Source organism: Phallusia mammillata, chromosome 3, assembly GCF_965637545.1.
Source record: "Phallusia mammillata chromosome 3, kaPhaMamm4.hap1.1, whole genome shotgun sequence".
Taxonomy (NCBI): domain Eukaryota; kingdom Metazoa; phylum Chordata; class Ascidiacea; order Phlebobranchia; family Ascidiidae; genus Phallusia; species Phallusia mammillata.
This window is the reverse complement of record NC_137254.1, coordinates 3,636,490-3,651,354: the sequence shown is the minus strand read 5'-3', so window position 1 is coordinate 3,651,354 and position 14,865 is coordinate 3,636,490.

The following is a 14,865-nucleotide window of genomic DNA, read 5'->3' as shown; positions in this document are numbered from 1 at the left end:
ATAGATTTTAATTTTTTAAACAATTTTCGAAGTTCGCAACTCTGTTTGGATCAGATTTATTTGGTCATTTTATTATATTTGATCACGACTGTAACTTGAAGTGTCGCTTTAGTAGCCAGTGCAAAAATATATATTTCATAATAATAAGTTTTTTCTGAACAAGGAAAAGTTAACGTTTGGTTTATAACTGACCTCAGGGATTTCCGTTTTCATTTCATCACCGCGTCCTTGTATGTCAAGGCTATGTCTTAACATTCTCAATATTTTGAGAGATTCGTGTCTTTTGAGAGCGTCCTCTGTAGCTAAATATGCATAAATATACAATTGGAATTAAATTTGTGCTTAGAAATTGTTTGTTGCAAAACACATGTCCAAGTTTTTTGTTACTTTGTAAAGTTTTATTTTGAATATTTATACATTTAAGTTCAAATATTATAAGCTGACATTAAATACAAATGGCAATGATTTAATAAAAAATAGGTAGTTCATTCTGAGTAAAACATCTTTTTTGTATTATTATTAGCTTGTACTGAAACAGAACAATTTTCAAAAAACGAAATGAAGCTCTTGCAATTTTTCGCATGTAAGATATGATTAAAAAACGCTAAACACCCTGAGGAAACTTACAAGTTTGGGGTATATTCTTAACACTCTTTGAAGATATTGCCTTCTCTTCAAACAAGCTGTTGTAATAAGAGGGAAAGCAAATGTTAAATGAGTGATAATCTTAAACTACAAAAGCATTCCTACCAAAGAAAATCGAACTGCCAAGGGTTTTCAAGCAGAAAGGCGATAGCTGAATATAAATCTAGCCACGACAGAAGTGGCTAGACAAAGGCAATAGCTAAATATATATCTAACCACGACAGAAGTGGCTAGACAAACTGTTCAGCTACATAAGCTCTGTAGTGAACCCATGATAAGTCAAATAACAATCACCGTTGCGTGCCTCGTATGCTGGGCATGTCCGCTTCGAAACAGACCGTTGGTCGACAAACCACACAAATCTTTTTAATTAATTGGATCAGCCCTGGAATCAATCAGCGGTCACAGCACACTAATGTGTAATTCGTTAAAGGCGCAATAGGGAATTAAATAGTTCTTCCAAGCTTCACTAATGAACAAAAAAATATGTGAACATCCAAGCAACTTATTTGTCTTACTTTTCAGTACACGTCGTTCCAGTTTTAGGGTCAGTATCATATTCCTTGATTGTTTCAGATTGATCTTGCCAACCCACTTCTTGTTTGGAGGTACTTTGGCTCATTTTATGCTGATATACACAGACAATATGTTAGGTTAAACATAACAAAAATGCCAAAGTCTTCCTGGTTGCCTTAACTTCAAACTTATTTGAAATGTCATTACGTAACACAATTACTATTACGATACATAAACCGTTTAACAACATACACTTCTTTTGAAAGGCCAATAAAGCTACGTGAACTGATCAGTTTCACATGGAAATTCAGATACATAGTGTGTGTGTCGTGTGATTAGTGTTGTATTTATCGGAAAATTTGTCGAGATTATTTATTTAGGTGCATGTTTTACCAAGCGTTGCGACAGTATAGGGGCTATTAACTGCACAAAAATAAAACGATTACGAGACAAAAAGATTTGGCAATTGCTGAATCATACAAGAATAAACCATTTTATTGTTGGTATATTTGTTAATAAATTTATCAGATAAAAGATTTAACATCGAGGGCAAACTGAAATAAAGCAATGCATAGATGCAATGATAAATAAACTGCCGACCCTGCATTCACTTCAGTGTTGACCAATTAAGTATTCTTAGTGCAGCTTGTGACAATATATTGTTACCTGGCTATACTGGCCTGTTCGGTCAATCTCTTGTCACCAGCACCACTGATAAGACACTATTTGTCGAAACTGTGTCCACTGTCCACAGCTGAGACAATATTTAACAAGTGGTCAAACAGATACCAATAACTGCTCGTGGTCGCAGCTTTATACCTTACAAGTTGACTCGAGTTTTGTTGTGAGCCAAACATGCTAAAGAGACGATTTTAATGCAAAATAGTGGCAAAATAAAAAAGGAATTAAATTCAGAAGAGACCTATAACTATTCGTGACGTGCAGAAATACGATACCACCACTGTGTGCGCCTGAATGCTGCTTGAAATCGGATTCAATAACTAGGATCAGTCCTGAAGCGTCTGTGCAGACTAGCAATCACGGCACATTCATATATAAGTCGCAGTACGCCAGGCCCATTGAGGCGCTATACCGAATGACCCGGTCACCAAGCATTCACGACCATATGGCAAGCATAGGCTAGCTTGCGGTGGGATACGAACCCACGAGTCTTTTCGGGATTCGCGCTCTTCAACTGAGCTACGGAGACTCAGCAGTAAGTCCGTCGAAGTCGCATCACAAGCATTATTGTCTGCCTTTGTTTAAACAGCAAATGCAAATCAGATATTAGCACAAAAAAATATAAACATACTTTCGAATACAGTTTTCTACTTTGTGTAATTTTACACGAAACTAAGTTTACTCTACTCATGTGGCAAGTTAAGTTGATGATTTGTCCATTTACTGCTTGAACTTGATTCCCAAGCAAATTGTAATTGGCTGTACATTTTAGAACGTACCAGCAAAGTTTTTCCTGCCTAATACGAAGTCTGCTCTTTCGCAAAAATTTTGTGTCAGGTTTTATTTTAAATTGGCGGATTTAAGCACAATGGCTAAGTGCTTTACATGTTTGCTTTTGTAAACGGTTTCATTTTGTGTATTACCTTTACGCAAAAGGCAATGTTAACCAACAGTAATGTCTTACATAGTCCAAACGTTTTAGCAATATTGGCTGCCCATACTATTTCAATACTAGACTAATTCATTAATGTAATCCAGGCCGACATACTAAAATTCATAACGATGTTCGCGAAAAATACTGCCGTCTTTAAAACATGAGGTTAACAAAAAGCTAAGTATGTCGTATCGTCCGTTGCTCGACCTAAGTTCGGCTTCAAGTCCAAAGTAAACAAATTTGCAGTCGGACGGCGAAATCGTTTTAAGAGATTTTTACGAGTGTTTGCGCTTTTTCCTTTTCAGACCGAATTTTAATAGCTTTTGTCAGTGGCGGTTTGTTGACTCCTGTCCTTTTTAACTTACATGTGAAAGTTAAACCCAATTGGGGTCTTGGTGATTGTGAAACGCAAGCTTTAAAGTACTGAACAAAACAGACCTAAGACAACACATCGATGTAAAACAATATATTTATATTTGTAAAAATAATACACGGTTTTTGCAATAATTATCGTTAAATTGTAATGGAAGCCACAAAAAACACAAATTTTGGTCAGTCGTAATCAAGATAATTTTGTTTAAACTCACATGAACTTAATTATTTTTTGGTGTTGGTCTGATTTCTCTACGTTATTAATCATTAGTAGTAAATATTTGCCATATGTGACATTCTACTACAGTAAAATTTGTAAAATGCAAATTGGGGTAAGTAGCGATCGATTACTTGTTAATATTAAAGTAAAAATTCAAACTTCGCACTCAAATATCCTCTTTTGGTTTATGCGGTGTTATTGGTTGATATTATTTGCCTTCAACCTTCACATGTTGATTTAAAGCCTAAAAATAAAAATTGATCAAATGATATTGGGACCGTAAATACCTGATATATTTTGGTGTTTCAGTGTGTTTTGCCAAAGTACTAAACAGCTGTAGTTGCATTTTTCCTATTTTGATATATTGATAAATTAGTAGCAAAATGAATAAAAATCCAAACAAAACCATTGATTTGTTACATAGGATCTCTTCTTTGCAACAATTATCATTAAACTTTTATCTAATAAAGTTTCCTACTTTGTCTTCTTTTGCAGACGATTGTCTGAGTTCCATATATTCGTTGACCTAAAAATCAGAAACAAAATAGAGTGATAAGTTTCTCCTTTTAAAGTTTGTGTAATTCGAGAGTCAACAATCCGAACTTGTTGTTTTGCTTACCCAACTCGTATCAGCCATTATAGGTCCCAGCATAACTGGTTTCGACCCAACTTTCGCTGTTTCTTGTTCCAATGAGCTGGAAGTCATTTTCCCGTCTGAAATTAAAACATTACAATTAAATACGACGTTTCATTATCTTGAAAGTAATTGTTGTCTCGGCAATGCCTGAGTGGAGCAAGTAACAAAGGATACGCTTAATCTTTTTCCTATACTGAACCAATTAACCAGCTGGCAAATACCTCATACACACATAAGTTTGCAGTTTTTTACCCTTGTTTTGAAGTGGTGAGTCGAAATCTTGCTGCACGTATTTACCCTTGTTTAAAACATAAGCATCAAATTAATTTGTTAGCACAAATTTCATAAAGCTTACAGATTTTTCACCATATACCTTTTCAGACGATCTGGATGATGATAATGCCAGATCTATTTGATTCTGAAAATCAAAAATAATACATTGTCATAAACCAAGTTTTGTGAAAGTCGCAATGCATGATAGGTTTTGCTTGTTTGTACACCGCATTTCAAGAAAAGCTGTAATTTCAAAATTCCTGGGTGTAATGCATTTTAATATTGCTATTTTAATAACGATCTGTAAGTCCACACTACTTTTTTTCTGGAAACAATTTAATGTAGCCTACAGAACAAAATTAAACGTATATGTGTTGGACACTATGTTAACATGCAGATAAATATTCGTGGCGGAATAATGCGGTGGTAATATCTAGTAAAGCAAATTTGTCACTTACCTGATCCATATTGGAAGAAGCAGATGCAATGTCATGTTGAGTTGTGTCTTGTTTCAAGTTTTTTGAATTCATATTTTTGTGAATTTGTTCTAGTTTTTTTTTTGTAATTATGTACCACTGCCAACTTCTAAGCAAGTTGTTTTATTCTTTTTGTGTTATGTGTCACATTCAGAACTGGGTAAACCTTAATTGTTTTCATTTCGAATCTTTTCAATCCCGGGCGAAACTTACAAATCTATCATTTTATTATTTGCTGATGTTTTCCTTTGCTCCAATGAATTTGTTCAAGCATGTCCAAATATATTTACACATTACTACGTAATATTGTGTCATTAAGAACCTATAAATTGATTCCAACAATAGATATATGCTCAATCCATGCTATGTAAAGTAACTGCACTGGATTACATTACCAATTGACACTGCATATAAATCAAATTCACAATATGTTCAGCTGACAATGTTGTCACAGGTAAACACTAAGGAGACATGAAGCAAACCAAACGTTAATTAGTAATCGTGCAGTTTATTTGCATCGTAAAAAAATTATAGTTCTCCGAAGTAGTTACTGGTTTTCACAAACGTCAACCAACTGAATTATTGTAATGATAGTTCAGACACTTTCTGTGGTCAACTTTAGCTACAGTACACGTAGTTTATGGTTTCACTTGCAAAAACATGTCGTTTAGCTTATTCGCTCCAAACTTGCCAACTTTATTTTCGAGATGTGCCACAGAATAGTTATTTATATGCTCATCTGTTAAACAAACATTATCGGACGATAATTGAAGACCTATTTGAGATACTTGTGTGATTCATAACTTGCTGCAAACTCACGTAAAGTTAAAGCTAATTAACACAACTAATCAAACACCATTTGCCATATCAAATATCTGAATTTGTTCAGCACCATCTACTTACAAACGTACACTGTAAAGCCCTCGCATTAAATGGTCTGAGGTTAAACCACTAAAACTAAACACAGTCGAAGAGCACAATGATACTTTACAACTTGGACTTTTACGAATCACCGCTCTTAAACGCTTTTTATCGGTGGTAATCTTGACGTAGTTTGATCATAAAAGAAAAAGTTGTTTGTGGTTTAACCGAAAGCAAAGTAGCGATGTTGCTTCCATAGCCATCCTTATCGAAGTTTAACTTTCACAGTGCAAATTTGCAAAACTTCTACGGTATGTAAACCAAAAAATTGACACGTCATAGACATATCTTGCGTGATGCAGAAAGTATGTGAAACACGAAATGGAATGAAAGTGCTTTATTACGCCACAATGACATACAGTTAAAAGCATCACTTGGTCTCCTAAATGTTATGATGTCATCACCTGCTGTCGCATTTACGAAAGCTATGCACATAACAAAAGTGATGTATAGATGCACTGATGATGACAGCAATCGTTGAAACCTCTTCATTTAGCCGGTAGCATTTAGCATTCTATGCACCTATTTGAAGTCACATAGTAATACTAATGTTTAGCTCATTCGACATAAATGGTTTACCTTGGAACGACTTGCTTATTTGCCTGTGGTTATTTCGCAATGATGAACAAAAGGAGAAAGTCACATCAACCAGCATTACAACATGAAGGTAAAACCCCATTCAAAGCACAAAAAAATTAAAAAAAAAACCTTGAAAGGTGACGAAATGATAAAAAAAACATCCATTTAGTGATAAACATTTTAAAAGGAAACTTTATGGCATCAACTTGCTGGTCTGTGCGATTGTTTTGTTTGTGAAAAATTGCGGCAATTGCACCAGAACCATCATTTAGTAGCAAGTAGTTGCGCAACGTTGAAAAGTCGTTGAATGCTAAAGGATTTGGTCACAATTGGTGGAGACCAAATTCGTAGAGCTGTGCATTACAAAGGCTTATATAACGAGACCTTCAATACAGAAAATGAACTTGACTCACTTTACAAAAGCACGACTGAGGTAGGTAACGCTTCAATGCAAATACCATGTTGGTTTTGACATACAATATAATAAACAAGCATGGATTCCACACAAACCCCGTTAAATACCAGCAGCTATTTAGAAAACATTGAGTGCTACACGAATTCAGTATCATTTACCCCGATGAAGACGACCTGTATTGGACGTCGAAACGTCGCTCCAAACATACAATTGCCAAGAAGAGCTCTATAAAGTTAATGCTATGGCAGCAAAAGCTTTTTTCTTACCTTAGAATCAGGTTTCAAATGACAACTCATTTTTTACATCGTACAAATAGTGACAACATGTTCGCAGAAGCATAATGTACAAAGCATTCACTTTATAGACAGAGTTTAGGTAGTTGTATTAAAATGTTATAACATTTATTACTTTTATTTATCGAAAATATGGGGAGAAATATAGTTACATTTCGAAATAAACTAAGAAGACGTTTACATTTTATGAATTTAGTAGTGGACTTGTTTTTCTGCTGCATATCCAACAGAAGCCGTAACATCAGATACTACAACACGGGATGCTAAAGCTTTTCACGATTGGAAATAAAAAGAAAGAACGCAAAATATCCGGTCCGCTGCAGGGGCATGTTAAAATCAGAGCAAATGCAAAATCGTGTGTTTAGTTCTTTTATATTTGTAATAAACAACCATTAGTTGTTCAATTTGCCTTTCAAATACAACGGTATGGAGCTTTTCCTTAAACTTGTTTTCCATTTACACTTCCTATTGGCGTATAGCGCTTTTTAAACTGCGAAGTATTTGTATCGTTCAATTTGGTAAATCTAGTGTAACCTGAAGTTGAATGTATGTGAATCTCCTTTACCGATTGTTTTCAACAAAAGTAGGCAATTGTTTGCGCATAATCATATTAACTTGTCAATAAAGTAAAAAATAATCGCAGACGTGAGATTTGCGTAAAATGAACCTTGGGTGCTGCAATTGCTATTCAATTAGGTTTTACCAGTTAACTGACGTTTTCGTGTTTTCATCTCATATGCTAAAGAGGCAAGGACTTTATAAAAAATAACGTTCTCATACAGGGTGATTTTGAAGGGGGCGATTATGCTAAAATAGTTAAAGACCCCTGCTCTGGGATATACCGTATGATACAAGGCAAAAACAGTAAGTTGGCAAAATTAGTGAGGTTCTTACAAAAGGCAAAATCAGTGAGGTTCTTACAAATTCCTGATTCAAGAAATTCCAACAATTTTTAAAAACATTTGCATTGGAATCTAACCCATAGTGACTACAGACAAAGGTACTGTACGTTTATTGAACATGTTAACAAAACAGAAACGTACCGCTTACATGTTGCACAGCAGTAGATGCAGAAGGAAACACTGCAACACGTTATATGTGTGTGCGCTCACTTAAAGACAGCAAAAAAAACAAGCAATGTGTTCGATTCATTGCTGGTTCAAGTGCAACATAATGAAAGATGTTGCCTCAAACTCTCGATACACTTTTGCCTCAAGCAGTTTAAACAAGCCTGTTGTGACCATACCAATTTACTTAAAACTTTGTATATTTGCGTTCCTCTTTGACTCAAAATTACAGTTGAAAACGATTGTACTTTACGAATATGATGCGAATGTACAGATGACCAGACACACTTAAAAATGTTCTACAGCAAATAAAAAACGATTGATGACAAAATTGAAAACAAAAATAGCATTTATGTGTGTTAAAATGAATATTGTCTCTGGTTTTCGATAGCACGTCACGCGATGCAGTACAAAATGCTGCATTTGTTTTTCAGACTGCATTAAAAAAAGAAATACTGGATATTGTTTAAAAAAGTTCAAAAAACACAATAAAGAAATATTGCAAACCGTTTCATTAGTATTCTTTGATAAAATTTAATTGTATGATCCGGTCTTGCTAACACAACAACTTATAGTAATATGGTTGTTTGAAATGAACAAAACTTAAAAAAGTTAGATTTTTTAAATATTGAGCTTTGTTTTGTTCAAACGCAATATATAGCAAGCATTAGTTGTTTGAGTGTCTTTTGATTGTGGTTGTAACTGGTTGAAGTGGTTTCGACCCTCATCACCATCTATACGTGTTGGTTGTTCTGCTCATATTATTGTCGAAATTGGAGAACACATTTCGGGCTATAAATAGTTTAACATAACAATGATGTTCACTCAAATACATAGACAATATTTATGTGAATTCTTCCTACCATTGTTTTGACTGTCGAATTTATTATGATATTCTTGATGTCTCATTTCAAAGAAACCCTATAAAAGGTAACGCAAACTGAAAACGACAATATCAAAGCTATGAGGCGAACAATTACTCTCACAATCAATCAAAGTTTACCGTGTTTGACGAACTGTTTCCTATACTCGAAGTATACTAAACAAAAACAAATACGTGTTAAATGCTGCTAGGTTGAAACCATTTTTTTTTCTAGTTTGTTGAAGTAGTTTTTAGTTTGGTTAAGTAAAAACACAACCAGTGATTTAATACTGAAAGCACATTTATGTTTCTGCTAAACTATTGCTCGACTAGAGTGTCACTATTTTTCTTGTTGTCTTTTTCTATTCGTTCCTTTAGTTTATCGTTCTGTGTCGAGTGATGAATAGATATATTGTTCACAAGTCAATTAAAACGCATTTTAAAACTTACATCTGATGACGGTTTATTACACTCATGATTTCTTGGCAAACATAATAAAGCACATGCACCCATATTGTTCTCCAATGTAATGAAAGAAAACATAGCTGCAAAGCAAAATATAAAACAGAACCTGTTAAGAGAAACACACAAGCAAACGCAAGACAGACTCAGTTTACATTACAAAGAATACTCGGCAGGGCTATTAATCAAAACAACAACAACAACACCTGTACCTTGGGCAATGTTACGTCACAGAAAAGCGGAAACGCAATTATGCGTCATACAATATGATTGTTTGGTCATCAGCATACCAATACGGTTCAAGTCATCTGGCTAGCAAAACATAGGTATGTAAAACCTAGATTTCCGTTAAATAAAAATTGCTTTGTAATAAAGATCTCTATTCGTTTCAGGTTAAAAAAAAATAGTAACACACCTTGAACCGTTTAACCCGCCGAAAACTTTATATCCCATTAATCTCCGGTTTAATACAAGCATAAACCCAATCAGCGCTAAATCCAAACAAAATCGTGTTATTTATTGTGTTAAAATATGCACAATACAACATGTAGTTATATTATTGTTTAAATGGAAAGATTGATGGATGACAGCGTAAATATGTAAAAAAGTTAATGCACGTCGGTAACTTTACTGCTACAGCATTTTTTGAGTTTGTGGCTTCTGTCATAATGCAAAAAATAACGTTTCTGCACGCTTAGGGTCACAAAATGTAGCGATGTGTTTATTCAAAGTACATCGTAATAGAATAACACAATGAGCGAATACGCCTCATAAGACGAGAGTCAGAGAAAGAAGGCAATCTATCCGGTTCGTTGTAGTATGAAAGCACACGATATCGGTAGTGAGAGAGGCTGCTACACATTCACATTAAACAGTTCATGCGACATACAAAATATTTATTTATATGTTTATCAAGAAGAGAAATAAATGTCAAACGAGTATATTATAATGATAATTTGAAAACTAAGTGCCGCAACCAAAATTTTGTTGTATCAAATTTACCTGTCACCCAATTAATAAACAATTATTATGGTCATATGTATGATGCTTACATGTAAGATGTTCTGGTGTCATGTGGCTGGGAGAGATGACGGTGATCCGCGTAAGTTAAAAGAAAAAATATAATTTATTCTCTGGTTAACGGTGGTGGATATTTAGACAACTTTATATAACACCGAACCGGGCACTGAACATCGTTTTAAACAATTTAAAATAAACTTACCTTACTGCGGAACTAAGCTTGGAAGTCTTAATGGTTCGTTAAACTGTTAAACAATGCGCAGACATTAAGAAAGTTGAAAGACGAAAAATAAGCTGATCATTATTTTGAAGTTGCGCGATTTAATGTTTTTTATTCACTATACTTAAGCCATTATATGCAAACATATTTGGCGTGAAATTTCTATCCAAATTAATGTTGTCTAGTGCTTACTTTCGAAAATTGTGCAATATTTCCAAAAAAATAATAACTTAAATAAAGAATTAAATTACGACGGCTACTGCATTGGATCGTCTTCTTGACGTTTGGTATTAAAGCTTTGCAAGTGGTTTATGATGCGCATAATTCTGCGAGTCTCGTTAACCGATGTGAATATATGTCAAAATATTTGTGACGTACCTTTCTAGGCGATGTATTGTTTTCGCAGAAATACGATCCCACCACTGAGTGAAGGCTTTTGTCCCAGCATCGCGCTATAAACAGCTGCTGTAGTGTACAGAAGTACAGTTGTAAGTCTGGGTGTTGTTTAAAGTTAGAGTTAACAATATCTGCAACAACACAGTTTTCCCATTATATGCGATTAACTATTCATCTGCTGGATTGAAACGATTGCCAGCAACCATATCGCTATAAATAAATATGCAGAATTACACAAACTTTGTAAGTATTCTTTAAAGTATGTCGGACAGTTTTCACAAAGCATTAAATTGATTGTTTTTATAGGGTCTGAATAGTCAATTTCGTCCTGCTTATAACTTCATGGTGGTAAGTACAATTTCAAATATTATGTTTGAATCATACCAGTTTCTAAATTTAAACGCCGAAAAGGTAAAAAATCAACATACTATTATTACTGGCGTTCATGTAAAACAGTCATCGATGCTCATAGCGCGCCAGACGTATAAAAGCTTTGTACCGAAACAAACCGGCCTCTAAAAGCATTTTCTTGGGGCTGGACATAGTACGAAACAAGCTGGCCCGCCCGGGATTCGAACCCACTATACTAACTTTCGGGTCTCGCTATACAAGCCCAGTGGTAAGCTCGTCGAAGGTCGAAATTTGAGCACCGTTGCCTGCCTCGTATGCTGCACAATTTAGCTCCGTGGTAAAGTGGATATGGGAAGGTTGGTAATTGGTTTCTTAAGATGTGCATACATTGATTGGCGGTAAAAGCCCTAAACTGTACCGTGATAGTTGCCTTTATTTTTTACACTTAAAGTCTTTCAGCTTTTAAACATGTAAAGTCTTTGATAGATAATGCACCAAATTGTTTCTTTTGCAATCACTAGATCCCGTCTACTCCACAACAAATGTTTCTGCCTCAGCCGGTAAGAACATAAATAAGTAACTACAAGGTTAGCATCTAATAAGTTATTTATTCTTTAAACCAAAAAGTATTTTCCAATTTAAATTATTCTAAGAATATAAAACATGGGATGCTTGGAAAATACAGTTTGAAAAACCAAACAAAACAATCAATTGAGTTCAATAAAATATTTCAAAACTGTCAATTGAATTCCTCCCAATCTTGTATTAGATTCGAAATAAATTGTAAATATTTTTTGTCAACTGGAATAATTTGTGTAAAATAGCAATTTAAAAGTGTAAACTTAACAATGTCTTCATGTATTTTAGGCTGCACCACAACAATATTTTCTGCCCCAACCGGTAAGAATTATAAACGTTTCTCTGAAAATTAATGGAAAAAGAAACACGTAAATCGGACTGTTACTATTTTTAATGGTTTTACGAAAAGGTTAATTAGCGTATTTTAATTAAAGTTAATGTTTCTTTAAATTATGTTGCTAATGAAAGTGTAAAAAAGTTTTTAATCAAAACAAGTCCAGCCTTCAGAACAGAATTTCTAGTTATTTTTTTCAATTTCGTTTAAAAATGTGAGTTGTTATTTTTGCTAGCCTCAAATAGATATGTCACGATGAAACACATAACCACTTTGCACTACCAACTACTTTACCAGCATAGGCTATTGACAAAACGTAAGCAAAACATTTTTTTTACTCAGGAGATTATAAAGGCTTCCCTGCTGACAAGATAGGTTATTAAAAATAAAACGCCTAAAATAAGTAAACAAATAAACACTAAATTGGCGACCTACTTTAACAAACATGTTTTCTGTTATTTCTTTGATATTTTGACAAACTTCAGGATTTAAAATGTGTCTAATGCAGTGGTCGGCAACCGCAGGTCCGCGGCCCAGTATCTTTTCGCGAGGAATTCGTTACCGGGCCGTATAGTTTTTCAGGTTAAATGCTTTAAAAAATTTTACATTCATATCCCGGGAATGATAAACTTATTCATGTGTTTTCATTGCTAAATATTTGTAGTTTTCTTAACACCGGTCCGCGATAAAATTCACTTTCAGAAACGGTCTGCAGTGCAAAAAAGGTTGCCGACCCCTGGTCTAAGGGACACCTGCTGCGTTACCAATGTTTGTTCGCTGTTCTTGAATTTTACAACAATAACAATTGGATAAACCGACAATGTAGATACAAGTTTGTCTTTGGCTAAGAAAGACCTTCTAAAAGACTTATCTTCAATTTATTTTTTTGATTTTTAGCCGCAGTACAATCCATTGGTTCAAGCCGGTCAGATGATGATGGTAAGAACATTGTCAAGAAGTAATTTTGTCGGTTTAAGTACAAAACACGTTTTATAAATTGAATTTTTGCGTCGACAAATTTTCAACATTTTAAATTTCGTATTACTCTAAAAAATGTAAACCAGAGTAGATGCGCAACATGGCTTTAAATGTTCGTAATCGTTATTCAAATTTCCAAATTGTATATTTTTAATTATAAAAAATATTTCGGTGCTTTCGTTCTGGGTTACTTATAAAAAAACGAGCAGCAAAATTATTTTAGACAAATTTTCTATTAAACATTTAACATATTACCTGGAAAGCTTCATAAAAATATTCCTTGTCAGTAAATAGTTTAAAAATCATTCACATGTTTATTTCCAGGCACCGTCTGTTTCACAACAATACTTTCTACCCCAAATGGTAAGTGAAAATTAAAAAATCGTAAAAACAAAGCGTGGTGAAAAGTTTAACAGTAGAACAAACTTCGAATTCTTCCAATTTTATCGGTCATTATTTATTGGGTCTTTTCCATCTAAACTTATTTTCTTTCAGATTACTATGTAAATAACCAAGCCTGAGTTAATAAAATTGAACTGTGTATTTCACAATTAAAATTCCTATGTGCCTCTAATGCTGTTTTCATTTTGCTAAGGGCGCCATTCTACCACCAAGTAATCCGTACTCTAAGGTAAGAAATCTCTTTTCATTAAAAAAGTAAAGAAATTTTGAGAAATAAATTGTCTTTCTGCTTTATTTTGTTATCTAGGTTTCATGTAATGTTAAATACGGTGAACATGAATGCAACACAAGCTCATCACCACAATACAACGGTAAAGGGAAATTTAGGCTCGTAGCTTTTTTGTGTATTTGCGTAAGTTACATTGAACAAACACACTGGGTTTCGTTGAAAAAGGCTTGTTTGGTATAAACCAAAGACGCAAATTCCAAAAGATAGAAAGTTAAAAATAACTCTTTTGCAAACATAACATCAATCAATAAATTGTGAGACTTATAAAGAATAGTTGGTTTAAGGATTCCATTTGAATAAGGTACTGACGATGCTGTATTAGCGAAATATATATATATCTTTTAAACTAAAGGGTGAACGACTAAGTGGTATTTCTGAACTTACATCTATTTATAAAGAAGTAACAAAAACTTTGAAAAAACAAAACAAACTTAAAGCTTTTTTTGTTTCCAGTACAAGTACAAGTGAATCCGAAAATCATTAACCACGAAGCACCAAAGTTAAGGAGCCATTGTACCTATACTGGTAAGTTAATAATTTTGTGGATTTCTGTTTGGAAGGAAAGTAAATGATAAAATATTTTGAATCACAACTGTGTATTAGCAAAACAGAAAGTAATACCAAAAACTTTAAAACACGAAACCAAGAAGTCTCAAGTCCCAAGTAAGTATGAGAAAAACGACACTTTAAAAAGTGTTTCTACCCCTACCCCTCTTCAGCTGTTAAATTAATAACTCATCTCTTTGTGTCACTTACCGGAATTATGCAAAGAGTGAAGCAGTTATGGTGTATGGTGTCATCAGCTTTTCTGTACTTTTGCGTTCAGTTGGTCACGAACGTATCAAAAAGTGTCATTATTTAATCAAGCATTTCTGTTTTTAGCGAAAAAGAAAGTAATTTCAAAACTTCCAAAACCAGCAACACCAAAGCCGAGGACCACACG